We start from the raw sequence: 19,882 nt of genomic DNA, 5'->3' as shown, positions 1-19,882 counted from the left end.
TCTATGTTATTGCTATGTCATTTGACAGCTGACAGTTCTAGCTTCATTCTAAAAAAATTGAGCGATTTGGTTGAGTTTTGGAGATTTTACAACAAGTTGAAGATGGAAGACCAAACTGTGCATTTTGCCATATTTTACTGTTTTACTTCCATAAAGGAAAGAACACGTGTCAAGCTTGTGAAAAGTTGCATAAAGTTTATGGTGAGAGTGCTCTACAAGAACAGCAGTGCCAACAATGGTTCACAAAATTCCGTGCTGGTGATTTTGATCTCAACGAAGCTTCTCAGTCAGGGAGGCCCACCGAGGTTGATGACGACAAAATAAAGGCACTGATCTAGTCAAACCCATGTTACATGACACGAGAGATTGCAGAAACACTGACCATCTATCATTCAAGCATTCATGACCACCTGAAGAAGTTGGTACACATAAGCAAGCTCGATATTTGGGTTCTGCATGAACTCAAAGAAGTTCATTTGACTGTGCATATAAACATCTGCAATATGTTCATTAAACGTGAGGAAAACAATCCTTTTTTGAAGCAACTGATAACTGGTGATGAGAAGTGGATTGTTTACAACAATGTGGTCACAAACAGTCTTGGTCCTGACACGACATCGAAAGCAGACATTCATCAGAGGAAGATTCTGCTCTCAGTGTCATGGGATTTTAATGGTGTCATGTTTTTCGAGCATCTACCAAGGAAGCAAACAATCAATTCAAATGTGTACTGTTGGAAATTAGACAGTTTGAATGAATCCATCATCCAGAAACATCCAGAGCTTGTTAATCGTAAAGGAGTTGTGTTCCATCGCGACAACGCAAGATCACACACAAGTTTGATCACCTGTCAAAAATTATTGGATCTTGGATGGGATGTTTTGCCACACCCACCATACTCATCTGACCTTGCGCTGTCAGACTTCCACTTGTTTCACTCTCTTCAAAACTCCTTGCATGGTATAACGTTCAATTCAGATGAGGCTATAAATTAACACCTTGTTCAGTTTTTCGCAAATAAAGACAGGTCCTTCTACGAACGAGGAATTATGAAGCGCACTGAAAGATGGCAAAAGGTTATCGAACAAAACAGGCAATATATCATTGATCTTTGATCTTTATATTAATAAATTACCTTTGAAAAATATAGACAAAATATGTCATGGCTTTTCCGACAACTCAATATATTGAAGAAAACAGTAAGTCCTTTTTGAAATAACAAATAACCAATGAATAGACATGGTATCTGGAAAGAATATACCTGAAATGCATCAGAGGTTGGAGACTAGCAAGCTAAGATCCCTGCTGGGAATAATAATTCAGGTGAAGTTAGTCAGAACACAAAGAACATGCAGGACTTCTGAAAAGCAGCTCTGAAAAAAGCAGTGTGGCAGAGAGAAAGCAGCATAGACTCTACTAACAGGTGGATTTAGTTCAAATCCTAGCTCTTCAGTGGTTAAAATGTGAGACCTAGGACAAGCTATTAAATCTGTCTGAGTTTTAGTTTTATTTAAAAAGTAAAAAAGGAGAAGTAATAATTAATAATAACAATAATATTGTGATAATCATTAATGCTCTTTGCTGAATATTTCTGGTTCTTCTCTTAAGGTACTTAGTAAGACTGCATGTTCCTGCTCCCTTGATTTCAAGCATGGCCATACTATTGACTTTGGCCAATGAAATTTGGAAGGCTTTAAGTCAGTGCAAGAGTTGTCACGGTTTCTTCCTTTTCCTCTAAAGATTGGGAACATTCCAGAGGTGAAGTCTCCATCATCTGGGTCTTAGAGTGAGTATGAATTGCAACAGAGCCCTCACTGACTTAAAGAAATAAACCTTTGTTGTTTTAAATAATTAAGATTTGGGGGTTGTTTGTTACTACAGCACAACCAAGCTCATTATTACTGATACAAATATTCATAGGTTGTTCAAATAATTAAGTGAGATGTTTTTAAAATGTCTGTGTCAATTTTTAAGACTTTGTGAGCTTGACATCACTGGGTTGAAAAACATAAAAAAGTTAATGATGGACTTGGAGCTGAGCTAGCTGCACCCTCCACAGCTAAGATTGAAGGACAACTTGGCTGTTCCCCTTCCCCAGTTCCCTAATAAAATCATATATATATATATATATGTATATATATATATATATGCATTTTGGGTGAAGCAATAACACTGAAGTCTATTAATAAGAGAGTTCCCAGACTCATTTTCAGTTAATTGAGGGGCTTCAGCATTGTTGGAAAGAAAACACACACACACACACACACACACACACACCCCTCAAGTAAAGAGCAAGACAGTATATACCAGAATAGATATCTAATGTCGACAATCAGCATTCAGCAAGATCTAATAAAGTGTGAAATATATGGCAAAGGGAGTTAGTACAGGGAGAGACCAGCTGTAACTAGAAGAAATGGGGAAGGGAGCTTGCGAAAAGTCTTGAAGATGGGTCAGGTATGAACAGATGGAGAATGGAGAAGACAATTTATAAATTTCTAAAAACTATAAGATACATCTAAAATATCTAAGTCTTGCTCTTCATGTTGTAATCCTCCAATAAGAAATGAAAAGTTGCATTTTTAGTTTTCTTTCCAGGGACATTATCAAAATAGCACAGTTCTTGGCACATAATAGAGATTCAATAAATATTTGTTGATGAGTGGATGGATGATTGGGCTTTACAGAAAGACAGACCTGGGATCAAATCTTAGCTCTCTCTCTTACTGTGTGACCTTATGAAGAGTATTTATCATCTCTGTGGTTTACTTTTGACATCTTAGCATAGCTTTGTGTTTAAATGTGGCAGTGCTTTGCATAGTGGAAGCTCAATAAAGGGAACAGTCTACCATTTTTTTACATTGAAACATAGCTTTCATAATTATCACAGTCAATGCTCTTCACAAAGTAGATATACATTCTTGGCATAAAGGGAGCTTTTTAATATATCACTAACATAGAAAATAAGCCAATGAGCATCATTATGCTACAGTTTCTTCTTTTTGTTGGATATTTTCTTTAGGATCAGTTCCAAAGCTTGGACTCACTGAGTCAAAGAAAGTAAACATATTCATGGAAAAATCAACATCTCAAAGGGGTGATACAGGAGGCAGTCCCAGCTGGTGGTATCACGGAGCATAATTACAAGAACCCAAATTCAGCTGATGAACTTAGATTGGCTCAAAAGATCTGCTTAGGCTTGTCGGCAGAACTGTCTAGCAAAGTTGTTTTCCTGTGAAAACTCATTCTCAGTTTTAAATTAGTCTTTAGTCTTTCATCCCACCACTCTCTCCCATCTCCCAAATTTATCACTCTTACCTCTGGAGTTATTTCAATTCCTTATTAGTGAATGATACCATCTGAGGGTAGTACAGCTCAATGGGGTGTTGGTTAATTATTTCCTGTGCAGTGTGTGGGCCTTTCCTCGCTTCTCAGATGCCCGAGTTCCTTTTCATACTCATATCTTTCTGCACTTAAAGCTTTTCTATGTGTTTATCATATAAGTCATAAATACTGATTCAAGTTATAGCAAAGAAGGTAAAATCCAAAATGCTACAAAACAATAGATGGCATTTCTAAATATTCTTCTTGTAACTAAATACTGTGTGTGTGTGTGTGTGTGTGTGTGTGTGTTTTATTCCCCAGTGTATCCAGTTCATTCCACAATATTTCCTATCTACAAACAACTTATGATCTCCTACTTTCTTATATTTGGTCTTTTCCAAAGTTAACTTGGTGAATGGTACCAATCATCCGTCCAGTTGGGCTAAGTCAGAAACCTGGGAGATTTTCTTGATTCTTCCTTTTCCTTCAACACAACCACCCCTTGCACATCCAATCCATCAAATGCTGTAGCATTTCAGCAACTAAACCACCCTGGAATCAGGCCACTTTTCTCTGTCTCCACTGCCACCACACGGGTTCAAGCCACCATCATCTCTCCCCTGAACTCCTTGTTTAGAAAGGCCCTTATAACCTCTTTAGTAGAAAACAACATGTGCAGCCCAGATCACCCTTCAAGGAGAGACTTACTGCCCAGCTGTGGTGAGCGCAGACAACAGGCTACCTCCAACTCTTAGCTCCTGCAGAGTCCACCAAAGCTGCAGACAGCTACCTCGCCCGGGTCATGCCCTTTCCAGAACATCCCATACAAGTGGAAGTATAAAAGCCTGGTCACCTCAGCCCAGTGAGGCACAACTCTGATTAATAATATTCCAGAACGTCCAGGCAGTTTAACTAAGCTTTTGTCCACTTATCTCAGAGGATCTATCTTACTGTCTCCTCCTGGAGAACTCAACCTGAAATACCTGTCATTCCCTCTCTATGGTTTCTGTACACTGTGGCCATGGTGATCTTTTTACAATGTAAGTTGAATGACATCACTCTCTCACTTAGAACTCCTCAATACCGCCCCATTGCTGTAAGGGTAAAGCCCAAAATCTTAAACACAGATATCTGGCCCTCTGTACCCTTTCTTTCTCATCTCACACTCCTTCCTCCCTGTCCATTGGACAAGTCCGCCATACTAGCTCTATTAGTTACCTGGGGCCACGAGAACCAAGTACCACAGGCTGGGTGGCTTCAATGACAAAGGCTGATTCCTGATGCAGGTGAGATATGGAGGCTAGAAGTCCACAAACAAGGTGTCAGCAGGGCCACACGTGCTCTGAAGAGTATAAGAGAACCCTTCCTTGCTTCTTCCTAGCTTTTGGTGGTTGGCTGGCAATCTTTGGCATTCTTTGGCTTGTAGATGCATCACTCTAATCCTCCACCATCACATGGCACTCTTGCTGTGCCTCTGTCTTCACATGGCCTTCTTCTTATAAGAACACCCATCATATTGGATTAGGGGCCTACTCTACTCCAGCGTGACCTCATCTTAACTAATTGCATCTGCAACAACCTATTTCTAAATAAGGTCATATTCTAAGGTACAGGGATTAGGACTTCAACATGTCTTTCTTTTTTCAACATACCTTTGTTTGAAGGGACACAATTCAACCCAGAACACTGGGTTCATTCATTCAGTCCCTGAAACAAGCCACACTCATCTTGCTTCAGGTCTTTTGTATATCCTGTCCACAGTTTCCCAGTTTCCTATCCAAGTCCTTTATCCTTTCAATCTCAGTTAAAAACTCATTCTCCTTAGGCAGACTTTTCTGTCCCACAGCCCCCTCAAGCTCTTTCTACTCACAGCACCTGATATTTTCTTTCACAGCATTTATGACCACTTTTAATTATATATTTGAGTAAATCTTTTTCAGAATGGCTGTCTCCTCCACTAGCCCATAAGCTCCATGAGAGCGAAGACTATGTCTATATTGCCCACTATTGTATTTTCAATGCTGAGCATGGTGCCTAGCACATGGTAGGTGCACCATAAGTGTGTGTGTGTAAAAATCAGTGATTTCAGAAATCTTTTATTGGGCTATTAAGTTTTATTCTTCCTTATGGTTTTTAAGCCTGAGGTATCCCTGTTTCCAGGAGATATGGTGTTCCACTGACACAGAAAACACAACAACTTGCTGAGGAAATGAGGAAGATGAAGAGAGTAAGGCCCAGTGAATGGTGCTTGAAGTTGATTGTCCCTCACAACAATTTAAAAATTATTCGAGAGCCATAAATATATTTTTACAAATAAGGAAAATTTAAAGTCATATTATAACAAGTAATAGTATTAATTATATCTTTATTAAAATAAGGAAAGTTCACACATGTATGTACCCAAAGAGCCACATGTGGCTCACGAGCCGCAGTTTGCCGACCCCTGATCCAGGTGATACTCGGGAAGGTAGAGCAGTGGAAACAGTCCAAATACAGGAAAAGAACTATTTAGAGAAGGTTGAGGTTGGCAGAGGTGGAGAAAAAAGTTCTAGTTAAGATGTTATTCAAAATGGACCTATGAGATGAAGGGTGACTGCTGGTCAGCTGGCTATTTCTTGAGTTGAGAGGAGCGGGCAGTTCTTATTTGATGAAATCCCATTTCAGCTCTTTGTGTGCTACGCTTCCTGAAGCCTCCTCTTGCCCCTTTAAGATGTCCTTTGGGTGAAGTTCTTTTCCCTCTTGTTTCCCTCTTATCTCCTTCTGTCATTAGCCACAGCCATTGTCATCCCATCCTTGGCAGGGACCAAGATCTATCAGCTGTCCAGGGCAAAGATGTTTCCCAGTTGGAGGTATTACTGCACAGCGCTGCCGTGTGCCAGAGTGGAAGCAGGTCTAATAGAAATAATTAATATTCTGAATTCTTTAAATTTGTTTTTTTACTTTCCCAAGTACATGACCTTTATCATAGAATGCCTCAGGAAGATGAGATTTTTATGGCAGAAAGAATGTAAAAAGAATTACCAAGGTAGTAATTAGCTCTGGCAATCACAATTTAGGCAGCAGGATAATAGCTTTGCACCCAAGGCTACCATCTTGAGAGATGGTTTTCCAAATTCTTTTGTCTCTCTCTTTGGGTGTCAGGGTCCAAGCCGGGAGGAGCTGGTTCAGAGGGTGCTTCTGTGGGGTGGAGAATATACCCTTGCCCTTTGAGAGCAAGCCACACTCTATGCAAGAAGTGGAGCAGAAAGATAGCCCTCCACGTTCTAGCGCAGGAAATAGCGGAAAACAGAAGGAGCAATGAGGCAGGAGAACAAAGCTGTCGGTGTTGTCAGCTTCCTCCTGGCAGGCCAAGGAACGAGATGAGTTAGATAAGTCTTGGAGAGCCAAGAAGGCCACACGCTCTGTTCTGCAACCCGCTGAAGCCCGGGAGGAGAAGGCTAATACCCCTGCTGTTCACACGGAGCTGAGGGACCACCTCCTCCCCCTAGTGCCTCAGCAGTCAGCAGAGGCGAATCCTATGGTTCACCTTTCCTAAGTCATTTTTGGTTCCAGGGTGGTATAGACAGTCTTCAGAAATACCTGAGAGTCCAGCAAAGGAGTTTGCCAGGAGGATCACCATGACAGGGGTAAGGGATCTGAGTGCCCAGGACTACTGAGTGAGATAGTCACTCCAGCCAAATGGGAGTCTCATCAGAAGAGTTTCTGATGCCCGAGAGCCAAGGTCAGGACGAGTCAGCCAGAACTTGCTCCCAGATCCTGACCAAGCTGAGCAAGGCCAGATCATGAGCACGCTTCCACACAGACCAGGAAAGCAGGGGAAACGCACGGAGGCCCTCAATCCTCGCCATGGCTGTGAGGTTGCAGAGACCACCACCACCCCTCACACACACATCTAGACACATCTTTGAGAACAAAAGAGAACAGATAGAGGAAGAATTTTACCTGAGAGACTGAGCAATTTTACCCAAAAGAGGTTAATCTAAATAAATGTTAATATTGGGTTTCATTGTGTTAAGCTTTAAGGTGAACACTTAGATTTCCCCTTTGCTAACCAGCTGGGTGTGGGTTTGAAAGGAAGGCTATATTAGATATAGAAAAAATAAAGTATATTTTCTTGGTGCATCCAAGTTACAGTGTAAAGTTGATATTCTGCCTCTGACACACAAAAATAAAGGAACCATGAAATCACTTATCAAAAATCTCAGCAATGTTTGGAAAAACCAAGCAGTCAGTTGTGGCAGAGTTGGATGGGTCACATTCCAAGGGCCCCCACAAACAGGGTTGACTGCAGCTTTCATGCTTGCACAAAAATATAGGAAGACATTCAAGAAGTGAACCAGGATGGTGGATTCCTCCAGCAGTTTTTCTGTTCTCCATTTGAGGGTGTGGTACCCACACTCAACCTTCAATCGGACCCACCTTCTAAGGGTCCACCCATGGAGGACACCAGATGGTGTCTATGGAGATGAGACCTGCCAATTCACCTCCCTTCTTTGGCAATAAGGGTTATGTCAGCAAAAAGGTCTGTTTAAAGTGACCACGCCCACAGTATGTGGTACACATATTACCAAACTGTAAACTTAAGCATAAACATTGGTATAGTAGAAAAACTAGTACATGATTAAAACAATCACATGAGTCTGGTGACCACTACCTGTCCCTCCCCAGTAGGACAAGCCATGGTGACTTGGGCAGTCTCTTCAGTGTTTCGGCTATAATTTCCTTTCTTTCATTATCCATGTGATTCTTCCCTGGATCTCCTCCGGCAGGCTGTGCTGAGCCGTGTTCCACCAGGACCTCAGCTGGTCCACAAGGGCCCGTCCTTCATCGCATGTGGGCTGAACCAATGATAATCAGCAAGCTCTGGGTCCTTCCACCTACAAAGTCTTCATCTTCCATAACTCTACCCATCCCTTTTTTGTTTCTACTTGTACAACAAACTCCTGTGAGCTGGGGTTCTCCCCAGTGAAAACCCATTTGGTCAAGTGCCTACTGCCAAAGATCAGGGAAAGTCTGCTTTCCAACAGGGCTGAACACAGTGCTCTTTAACTGTTGGCCAGGCTAGGTGCCTCCACTGCTCCAGCCCATTATTCATATGTTTTTACTCTGAATACTGCCTATGCCCCACTAGTAAGTGTCCTGCCAGATGTAGCACGGGGACTTATTAATAAAATTGCCCACTTGCTCCCTCAATGGTTTTTTCTGTTTAGTTCTGTAATTATATCTGCATACGTGGATGAAACCATTCTTACACGTGCACACTTATCCACGTGCTTATTAGCAATTCGGAGCACTCGATATTGTCATTAGAAAACTCTACAAAAGGACAGCCCAACTCTATGGAAAATTCTTTGGGAACAGCGATGTTGTTTTATACTTCTCTCAAGTCCCTCAGTGCCAACCACAAAAGCACTACTTTGATTTGAGATCATGTCACATCCAATTAATATTTGATATCTAACCAGTGTTTCCTAAGTGTTTTCAATAGGCCCGAGCCTTTCTTTTACATTCTTTTATTTAGTCTTCACAACAATCTTGTGAATTAGGGATAGTATATTCTCAGCTTTATAGAAAACACTGATTCAGGGAAGTTGAGTGACTTGCCTGATCACTAGGTAGAAGGCGACAATATTAAAATTAGAATATGCTCTCGTCCTGCTTCAGAGTACAGTGCTACTCTCTACACACAGCTGCTTCTCTAGCGGTAGCTCTCTGCCTTAAAGAAAAGGGGTCTCGAGGTCAGCAGACTTGTCCAATTAAGGGGGAGTTCTTGACATGGAGAGGGAAAAACCCAGCTTCATGGAGCAGCACCTGGAGGCCCCAGCCCATGACAGGCACCAGCCCAGCAGGTTCCCAGGTCGTGGCTATATGAGAGAACTGGCCACAAAGTAATTTCTGATGCATGTGGATGGGCTATGTGGGCCCATCTCGCTATTGCTGCTAGTGGAGGACAAAGCAGGATAAGGACTGTCTTGGCGGGGTCCTCTCACCCACGAGGCCCAAGCTAATGGCTTTAGCGTCAGTCCTTTTCATTAAGAGGGTAATGTGGAACCCAGTCTTCCCAACACAAGGAAATGACAAGTGAGACTCCCAGGCCCTGCCTGTCTTTGACCGTGATCATGCGGAGCACCAGGTGTCACCCCTTGAGTAAGCAGTGAGGCCATCCATGTTCTCCAACCAAGCTCAGCAGGAGTTGTCAGGGCCATAGACAGCTAGGACCCAGGTAGGTCTATCCTGTCCCACTAGCACATGAGCCCCATGAGAGCTGGAACCTTGAATGTCTTGCTCATTGCTGTGCCCTAGCGCCTTGCACTGTGCCTTCCCTATAGTAGTTACCCAATAGATATCATTGAACAAACAGATGATCAGACAGATGAGCAAAAGAACCAAGAGGCGTGGTGCGTCTTGTGTCACAAAATCCCACCTACAAGGGAAACCTAGGCCTCTTTTTTAAGCCCTCCCATTACACCTTGCCAGCCTCTCTCCCTTCTTCAATACATACTGTTTCCTGAAAAAACATCTCTCAATGATGTCTAAGCATTGCCCTTATGCTGGCACCGTTCTTACTAAAGTCAAGAAAAACTTGTCTATCAAGTTTCTCTTAGTTCGAGCAGAGGCAACTACCTACAGCTTCAGAACCACAGCTCTCTCAGCAGCAGCTGAGCGCTTTCAGCCTGATACCGCTCCCCCGAGCTGGAGAGGCAGAAGCCGGGCCACGGCCCGGCCTTGGGTCTCCCCAGCCTCAAGCTGCCTGGGGGCAAGCCCCGCTATGAGGCGAGGCCATGGTGGCCATCTGAGAGGTCACAACTCCCTCTGGACTCTGGCAACTCTCATCAATTCTCCCACGTGGCTCTTTGTCCAAGGGAATCTGTAGTATGTATGGCCAAGAGTCTCACTGGATATTTGACCACAAGACAGTCTCTTAATTTGGCTAAGCCTCAGTTATTTATAAAATTAGAATAACAATAGTATCTGTCTTATAGCATCTTTCTGAGAACTAAATAAGAGGATATATGTAAAGTACTTAGCACAGTGCTTGCAACATAGTAAGAGCTCAAGAAACGATAGCCGTTGTTATCCCTGTTTGGTGTGGTTTATTCCAGTTGTTTTGTGTAAAAAAAATAAAATAAAATAAAAAAGGCAACCCACTACTTTAAATAAATGGTAAAAGCTCTCTATCACTATTAATTCATTCAACAAAGACTGCAACAGGCCCTGCGCCAGGTCCTGGATGGGACAGGGAAGGTTTGCAGAGCATCTAAGCTGAGTCTTTAAGTTCTCTGGGCCTTCACTTATGTTGACCCCTGGAATGAATCACAAATACTCTATGTTTGCCTATCTCACTTTTGGTCTCTATAACTCAGCCAATGCCGTCCTCCAGGATGCTTTCCCTGACCGGAAACACCCCAGGCTGGATTCCTCGGGAGACAAATTCTGAGATTAGCATGTCGGACATGTATAAGGGAGTGCTCTTGGAATGGCTCCCTGTGGAAGGGAGCAGAAGAAAGCAAGGTAGGTAGAGGGAGGGGTGGAGAAGCAATGCAGCCCCTGCAGAGGCCTCAGCAACCCCACAGACCTGCCCCACATTGCAGGGAGTGGGCTAGGCCTTGTACTCCCAAGATGACTCAGTCATTGGATGCAGGCTGCCTCTGAGAGAGGTGACCTTGGGAGAGACAGTTTTCTTCAGCCCAGACAATCCCCAGAGAGGGCTGTCCGCTGAGAGTGATCTCTGGAAGCACGCACTGAAGATGGAGAATAAGTTCTTTCGCCTGAAAGCGGGTGTGGGTAGTGCAACACAGCGTCCACCTCATACTCCAGCCTAGATTTTGTCAGTCATAAAGAGATGCTGATTTCCATCGGCTTGACTCCTGTCTCTCAATTGGGATATTATATACATGAGTGGGAAAAGTGGAAAGGAATTTATTGGGCCCCTGAACTCGCAACCCCATTAAAATCTGTGTTAGGAGGCCCTTGTCTTCTCTGCCATAGGTTTGAGCCTTTTTCATTGCTAAGCATTCCTGCTGTTGGGACTGGAAGTCAAACAGTGTAGGGGGATGTATGATAAATGAAGTGAATAAAAAAAAATGCAAGCTAATCATCGTGGAATAATGGCCAAAGAGTGGGAGACAGGGCAGAAATTGAGCTTCCCTCTACATTGGCCTGGGCCTAGTTTAAGACAGTTTTTGACGTGTCAACTGCTTTTTTGAAGAGAGAAGAGGGCAGGCAGATTTCAGTCTCACCTGCAAGAGCAGGGAGTTGTTTCCTGGGCTGTCCGGTAGATCTGCTGTCATTATCAGTTTGGCACAGTCTTTCTTAACAAAATTAGCTGGTGGTTCTGCTGTCTGTTGGCATGCTCCAACAAGGCCAAATTCGAGACGTACTGAGCATAAATGCCTGTTAGAATGAATACCAGGATCACACAGTGGATTTGCAAACATGTTCTCAATTAAAGGCTGCTCTCAGGATACTGCAGCTGCATTTCTACCCTAACAAGAAAATATCCAACTCCAAACTGAGAGCTGAACTTGTATCTCAGGGTTATCACAGATTTTTCTCAAGTTTTTGAGTCCCCAGGATATTTTCCAGATTTGTTGTTAGGACCGATGAAAACTTTTATGAATTTTCAGAATTATAAACAAATCCTAAACTCACCTGAGTAGGTTTATAGTAACGGCACAGGAGAAGCAATTCTGAAGCTACTGTGTATGTACTATAGAATCGAGAAAGAAGTGAATATATTAATGTTGAGATCCTGGGTTTTCACTATGAAAGAAGAGACATACAAATATGGATTGATAAACATAGGAAGTGATACGTTAATTAACTAGATGGTGGGGATCTTTCACAATGCATACATATATCAAATCATCATGTTGGGGCCGGCCGAGTGGCACGATGGTTAAGAACTGGCTTGGGACGCCAGAGGGCCCCAGTTCGGATCCCACATATGAGGGCCAGTGATACTGCCCTCTACAGCTAAGATGCTGAACAACAGCTCAACCTGGAGCTGGGCTGCCCTGAGTCGCCCATGACGGCGTAGGCTGCAGCCCCTGTGGCAGTGGGTTGCCATGGGCTACGGTGTGTAGCCAGCAGCCGCCCGTGAGGGGGTCCAGAGGCCGGCGATGGATCTGCCTCGCCCGGGAAGAGCACAATGATGGTGCCAACTTAGGCCAGTGAAACAACGTCCTCCACAACTAGACTGAAGAACAAAAGGACAGCAACTTGTCTGTTCCCCATCCCCCAATTCCCCAGCGCTGTTCCCATCCCCCCAATTCCCCAATAAAAATCTTTAAAAAAAATCATCACATTGTACACTTTAAATATCTTGCAATTTTGTTTGTTGGTTATATACCTCAATAAAGCTGAAAAGGAAAACAAATATGGATCAAGAGAAGGCAAGAAAGAATTGCACGGGATGGAAATGGAGACAAATTCATGATTTCTAAAACATGTATGTGACTATGTATGTTTTATGTGCACCTATATATAAATATGTGTGTGTATCTCCCCTAGATCTGTCTACTAAAAGGGTAAAAAAAGTACACACACATACCCCTAATGATCACATCTATCACTCAGACCTTGGTCTCTAATATCAGTCCCCACTAAGAGGAAACAGGCTTCTCAGAGAAATGGCTGATTCCAGGGTTGAGGTTAGATAGGGACAAAATGAGCCTATAGCATCTTATTACTTCAGGAATGCTAAAGAGAGAGAGGGAGGGAGAGAAGGGGGGTGGAGGGGGAGGGAGAGAGAGAGAGAGAGAGAGAGAGAGAGAGAGAGAACACGCTCTTTTGAGGCATGGCACAAGGACACAGGAGCCAGATTAGAGGACTCCCACTGGCCAAATCAATTAAGTACACTGATGAATTATAAAGCATCAGGAAAAACAAGAATTTGTATGTCTTTACCAATAAATAATTGATAAATATTAAAATGGAGAAGGAAGAGCTCTTGCTCACAGTAAAATGCTGAAGATGTGCTGGTAAATGTGGAGGGAGAGCTGCAGTTAGAAAATGCTCATTTTGCAACCATCATGATAAAGACAGGATTAGGCAAGCACCAACAACAGAAGTGAAGTCTAGGAGGAAAGTCTGATGATGCGGAGAATATTTGAACCACCTTAGTCTCCTCCACAGATTGTTTATTAGTTACAATCAAGAAAAAAAAAAGGAACTACAGAGAGGTGAAATCAAACAACACTTTGACCAGGTGATCAAAATTAATATCACCATGATGGACAGACAGGTATCATGAGTTTCCAGATGCGACACCCTGCGAAGGACACCATGTCACCTATACAGTATTCTGGGCAAGAATGTATAATTTGAATTGAATCATGAGGAAACCTCAGATCAACCTAAAGAAAAGATCATCCTATTAACACAAAGGGCAGAGGGACTGAATTCTTCAAAAATGTCAATATCATAATAGACAAAGAAAAGTTGCGAATAAAAAAGACCAAAGACAGACAATAACAAGTGTTATGGAGGATGTGCAGAGCTTGGGACCCTCATATGTGGTTGATGGAATGTAAAGTGGTGCAGCTGCTTTGGAAAATAGGCTGGCAGTTTCTCAAATTTTCACACTGAGTTACCATGCAACTCAGCAATGCCATTCCTACCTATATACTCAAGAGAAATGAGAATGTATGTCCATATAAAAACTTGTACATGAATATTCATAGCAGCACTATTCATAATAGGCAAATGTCTATGCACTGATGAATAGATAAATGTAATGTAGTGTATCCATACAAAGGGTTATTATTTGGTGGTAGAAAAGAATAAAGTACTGAGACATGCTACAACGTAGATGACCCTTGAAAACATTTCACTATGTGAAAGAAGCCAGTCACAAAAGGCCACATATTGTATAATTCCATTTATATGAAGTGTCCAGAACAGGCAGATCTATAGGGACATACAATGGGTTAGTGATTGCCTAGACTAGGGGTGAATGGGTAGGAGGTGATTGCTAATGGGTGAAAGGTTTATTTGGGGTGATAAAAATGTCTAAACTTCGGTTGTGATGCTGGTTCCCCAATTCTGTCAATATAGTAAAAAATTCATTGACTCTATACTTTAAATGGATGAATTTTATTGTACGTGAATTATATCTCAATAAAGATAGTTTTAAGTCTCGTTTTTATTTAAAATATCTGTTAGCAACAATATTTAGCAGTATAATTTATCTCTATAAAGAGAAATTTTAAAAAATAAATAATACACAGAGAGAGAGGGGGAGGGAGAGAGAGAGAGAGAGAGAGAGAGAGAGAGAGAGAGAGATGGATTGAGAACCATTTGTGACCTTGGCAGGAAAAGCTTCAGTCAAGAAATACAGACAGAAAGCAGTCTGCACTGGGTCAGAGGAATGAGAAGTGAGGAAGTGGATGAGTATGTTCGTAGCGTAGGCAACTCTTTCAAGGAGCTTCCATGTGAAGGAAAACAGAGAGATGGAATGAAAGCTAAAGAGGCATGTAGGGGCTGAGGAAGATATTTTTTTCTTTCCTTTTTTAAGCAATGGGTATGTTTGAATCACAATTCCAGACCTATGCACTGCATTTAGTTGTTATGTCTCTTAAACCTTTTTAGACTACAGTTTCTCTTTCCGAAGCCCCTACCTTGATTTTTTTGATGCCAATGTTTTTAGGAAACTAGACCCATTGACCTGTAGTAAGTTCCACATTCTAGATTAGTCTTTTTTATTTCCTTGTGGTAAAATTTAACTTACTCTCTCTCCCCCATAATTCTTGTAAACTTGAAGTTGGCTTTAAACATTTGATCTGCTTCAAGACTTTTGGCCATGATTCTTTGAGGCGATGCTGTGTCTGCACTTTAGACCAATTGGGAGGCAACTGCTGATTGTCCCACTGTTGGCAATGTTGAGGTTGATCAGTGGGTTCAGGTGGTTGTCCTGTCCTTCTCTGGGGTATAGCAGCCATGAAGTGAGTTACCAAAAGTCAAATAAAGAGTATTCTTTAATCCATTTAGGAACCATTGCCTGATTCCCTACCACCTGCCAGCCACTCCAATGAGGAGATACAGAAATTAAAAAAAGAAAAAAAACTCTCCCTGCCCTTGAGAGAACTCAGTGGGAGATAGAAAAAAAAAACAAAACCAACAACAACTGTGAACTGCCCTGGCCTTATCCCATCAACAGCTTCTCCCTGTGTAGGTTCACACACCTATAGACACTTACAAGACACAGCCTGGGGGGCAGGAAGCGCTAACACTGTCTCCTATGACATCCGGGACTCCTGGTCATCATGCACTTTCCTGTTCTCCCTGGAGGAGTGAGGAGTTTTCTCTAATAACCACAAGGCACCCACAGGCCCAGTCCTCTTTAAATCATGAATTTTTTTTTGTTTTTGGTTGTTTTTTTTTTTTTGTGGTGCAGCATGAACAGCAGAAGTTTATTAGTAAAGGAAAGTACACTCCAAGACATGGAGTGGGCTGACCTAAGGGAGGGAAGCAGTGAGTCCCAAAAAGTTTGACTTTCTAATTCAGTGGGCAATGAAGTTTTTTGTTTTGCATGTCAGATTTTAAAAAGAAAATCTCACCTCCCATGGAGCGAAAGGGTCTCAAACACAGTTGCTTTAAAATGTCTATGTCTTAAGTACCACAAAGCTATGTGTGAATGGGGAGACAAGTCAGCACTTGGCAAAACTAGAATTTTAGAATTGGGTCAACTCAGCTTTTATGTGCTGTCCAAATGCCTCGCCCTTCCAAGGCTTTCACTCTGCTCAAAGCCCTCAACAAGACTTCTCTGCTGGAATTCAACATTGTTTTCTATTTAGCTCTTGCGTTGGGGGGGGGGAGATAAATGAAAACGGGGAGTATAACTGACTGCTAGTGCCAATACCTCAGAGAAAGGATGTCAAGTGTATTCTGAGGTTCTCCCTCCTTTAAAAGAGGCTCTGCCAAGTCACCTGGGGCCAGGTATTCTTGGAGGTGAAGAGAGTGGGGGCAACTGAAGGCTTTGTTTCTGCAGCAGGGTAGACACACCACTTGGGGCCACTTCTTTCTCTGGGTATTTTTATTATGGATACAGACACCTTTAGAAAGTGATGAAAGCACTCTTTATTGCTAAATCTCCCTCTGTTTGCATTTCTAGCAACATTTCCTAGCCTGCTCTGTCGTTGGAACAAATTCTTTCCTCTACCCGCCCCTCCTTCCCCGTTTCTCCTCCTGAATGCCATGCCAACCCTGGAGACTGAAACAACAAATGACACATCCATCTGCTCATTGACAGAGGAGGTTGCGGTCTCTCCTCCGCTGTCCCACCCACTGCCTCGGGGACCTCCTCAGTGGAGAGTTCACCCTGGTCGTCACCAGGGGTCAGGGCCTTTCCCACAGGTTGAGTTAGAGCTCCCTCAACCAAGTTCCCTTGACAACTGCCCTGGATCCTGAAAAGAACAAAGATGGGGGATTGGCCTCCCTCCTCACCTGCACTGGATGAAGCCCAACCTGCCATCAAAGGCCAGCGGCCGCCATGCCAGTTGCATCATCCCCAGTCCCCTAGCTTCACACAGTCTCTTTCTCCTGTTTTGTTGTTAACTTTATGTAACTTTGGCTCATGTGCCTCATTGGGAGGCCTTTGAACTTGTCTATTTGGAGATTTATAAGAAAATTCTGAAGAATATTCACATTAAGGAAAATGACCATTCCGATTGCTAGTGTCGTAAGGCTAAGGTGAGAGCATGGTGGTTTTGCATATGCTTATGTATCTGATTTCTATCATACATGCACACGCTATGAATACCTCCAATGGTACTGAAGTAATAATTGCAGTGGGGAAGTCATAGGAGGTCTTTTCCACAAGCTGGTCTCTGTTTTTATTATCTTTAATAAGACATTTTGATTTATTTGCAGGCTCTTACATTGGGGCCATACATTAATACTTTCTTTAAACAAATTTACAAACTCTGCGAGTCAGATATCCTCCCACTGAATCATATACATGTCCTTTGCCTTAGAAAGAGGGAGCAAAAGAGGCCCATAACATCTAAAGGATTATTGAGAGCCTTCAATGTGCTCAGTCCTTTTCTAGGGAGAAGGGGTGGTCTTAGCTCTTTCTACTGCACCTGGGTTCCAATCCTGAGCCAACCAACTGCTTTTCTGTCCCAAGTGAGACTCCACTTCCTCATACATAATTAGGGAAGGTAACACTTAACACTCGTAAAGGTGTTGAGAGACTTCAAAAAGGGAGCATGTGTAAAATATTGGCTCCTGGTGGGTGCTCATTTCCAGTTAGTTCTCTTTCCTATCACATTAAAAATTTGGAAGCTGTTTTAGAATTCATTAAATCAGTACAGCAACTTTGGAACATGAGCTTTGAAGTCCAACTCCCTGAGCTTAAATCCTGCTTGCCTCTCTTACTCGTATATGTCCTATGACCTTGAACATGTTCATAAAATTTGCTATGCCCCATTTTCCTTATCTGGAAAACAAGGACAGTGGCAATACCTATCTCACAGAGTCATTATAGGGTCTCATTGAGATTAACAGTCCCTGGCATAGAATAGGTGCTCAATAAATATTAACTACTATATTCCAGAAGCTGAGAAACATGAACGTTGGGACAAAATTACACTTTTTACTTGACTTTGTCATTAGGAAAAACTTACTCAACTGAAAAGAAAAACACTGTCACTTTTCCCTAAGAGGAGCAAAACTTGCCCATTAAGGAGGTACTCAGGTTGAAAGGTGCTATCAGGAAGCCTTACTTCTGATGGATTGTAGAAAGTTCTGTACAGCACGCAACCTGTGAAATGAAATAGGTTACGTTTTTGTAAACTCTTCCCACTCAGAGAAGGTTAGTGCCACTCAGGGTTCCCAAGGGACAATGCACGCTTTTGTTGGGATTGACATTTAAAAGTGTTTGACTGTTCAGTACATGTTGTTTGAAGAGTTGCTTTACTACAATTTAATGGCAAATTCCACTCTGGATTTCCTGCCAACAAATCTATAAAGCTTTGTTTGAGACTGAAAGCATTCAGAAGTTTTTTTTTTTTTAAGTGGGAGGTGCTGGGTGTACATTAAAAAGAAAAAGAAAAAAAAGAAGAGGAGGAGGAGAAGAAGTTCTGTGGGTGTAGGATGAGTGTTTGATGTAAGAACTGGCTGGTTGGCTCCAGAGTCGAGCAATTAAAAAAAGCTTTAAAAGGGAGAAGATGAAGAGTGGGGCAGCAGAGCCAGCAGCTCCATCAACGCCCAGCCCAGAAGACACAGCCAGGATCAGCTCTCGGCCTCTCATTCAACAGCTTTGTTCCGGTTCCGAGCTGATGTGATGACAAAGCAGCTTTGGGGACATTCTTATCAGAGTGTGACATTACATAACACCTGCTCTGCATGGCCTGATGCGGTGTCACAGACTGGCGCCCCGGAGTTAGGCTCAGGAAACAAATGTCAGTGGTTTTCGGGCCAGTGTTCATGGATGGCGCCTGGTTGAAGAGCGTTTCGGGCTTAGGTCTACAAGGTTGCATTTGGTGTAAACCATCCTGTATTCGTGTTGGAATAATATAGATTAAAAATAAAATTAAAGTGTCCATGAATAGAGGACTTTTTAAAAAGATGGATAAATATCATACATACAGTCTTCAGTGAGATGAGCGGTTGCAACAGGGTACGTAACCATATAAAGCAATGTATGTGAATTTTAAAATAAGACTATATTACATATTATGGACAGAAGCAAAAATGTGGTGACAAGTACAATGACATGTCCAGAAATCTCACATACCAACTCCAGGATAATTAGTTCTGGAGAAGAACAAAGGGATAAAAAGAAAGGGAACGGAAAGGAATGGGGAGCAGGCCCTTCCTTGCGGTTGAAATTCTTTTTTCTTTAAATCCAAAATAAAGCGATCTAGACGAATATGTTAAAATGGTAACATCTATTAAACCCATGTGAGAGGTACATGGGTATCTGTAATATTTTCTGTTTCTCAACTATTTCAGAATTTAAAATTTTTAATTAAAAATAATGGCATATCCATATGGTGGGATATCACGCAGCCACTAAAAAGAATAAGAGAATTGTAGGGGTTATTAGAGAAATATGTAAAAGAAATATTTGAGATTGAAAAACAGGTTGCTCTACAGTATGATCCATTTTTGTTTAATAACACACACACACACACACACACACACACACACATGCGCGCCTAACCCTTTCCCTGGGTCCACATATTCAATGCCTGAAATCTCTATCCACTTGTTACTCAAGCGATCAAAAAAACCTACTGGCTCCAAGCCAGCCACTTGCTCCTTCCCCACAGACATCTCCTTTCCTACTGTTCCCCATGTCAGTACATGACACCATCATCCATCACTCGCTCAGGTGACGATCCTCGGAGTCGATGACAATCTCTCCTTTTCTCTCAAGCCCTGCTGGTCCCTACCTGCCTTTCATCCACCCCTCTCCCCAGTCCACGGCCCCTCACTGGAGGTCTGCAGGAGTGTCCCAACCAGCTCTCCTGCCATCAGCTGTTGCTCCCTACACGCCATTCTCCACATAGCAGCTAGGGTGCTGTTCATTAAAGAAATAAATCATCCCTCA

This window comes from Hipposideros armiger, unplaced genomic scaffold, assembly GCF_001890085.2.
Source record: "Hipposideros armiger isolate ML-2016 unplaced genomic scaffold, ASM189008v1 scaffold_188, whole genome shotgun sequence".
Classification (NCBI taxonomy): domain Eukaryota; kingdom Metazoa; phylum Chordata; class Mammalia; order Chiroptera; family Hipposideridae; genus Hipposideros; species Hipposideros armiger.
Note: the sequence above shows the minus strand (reverse complement) of the source record.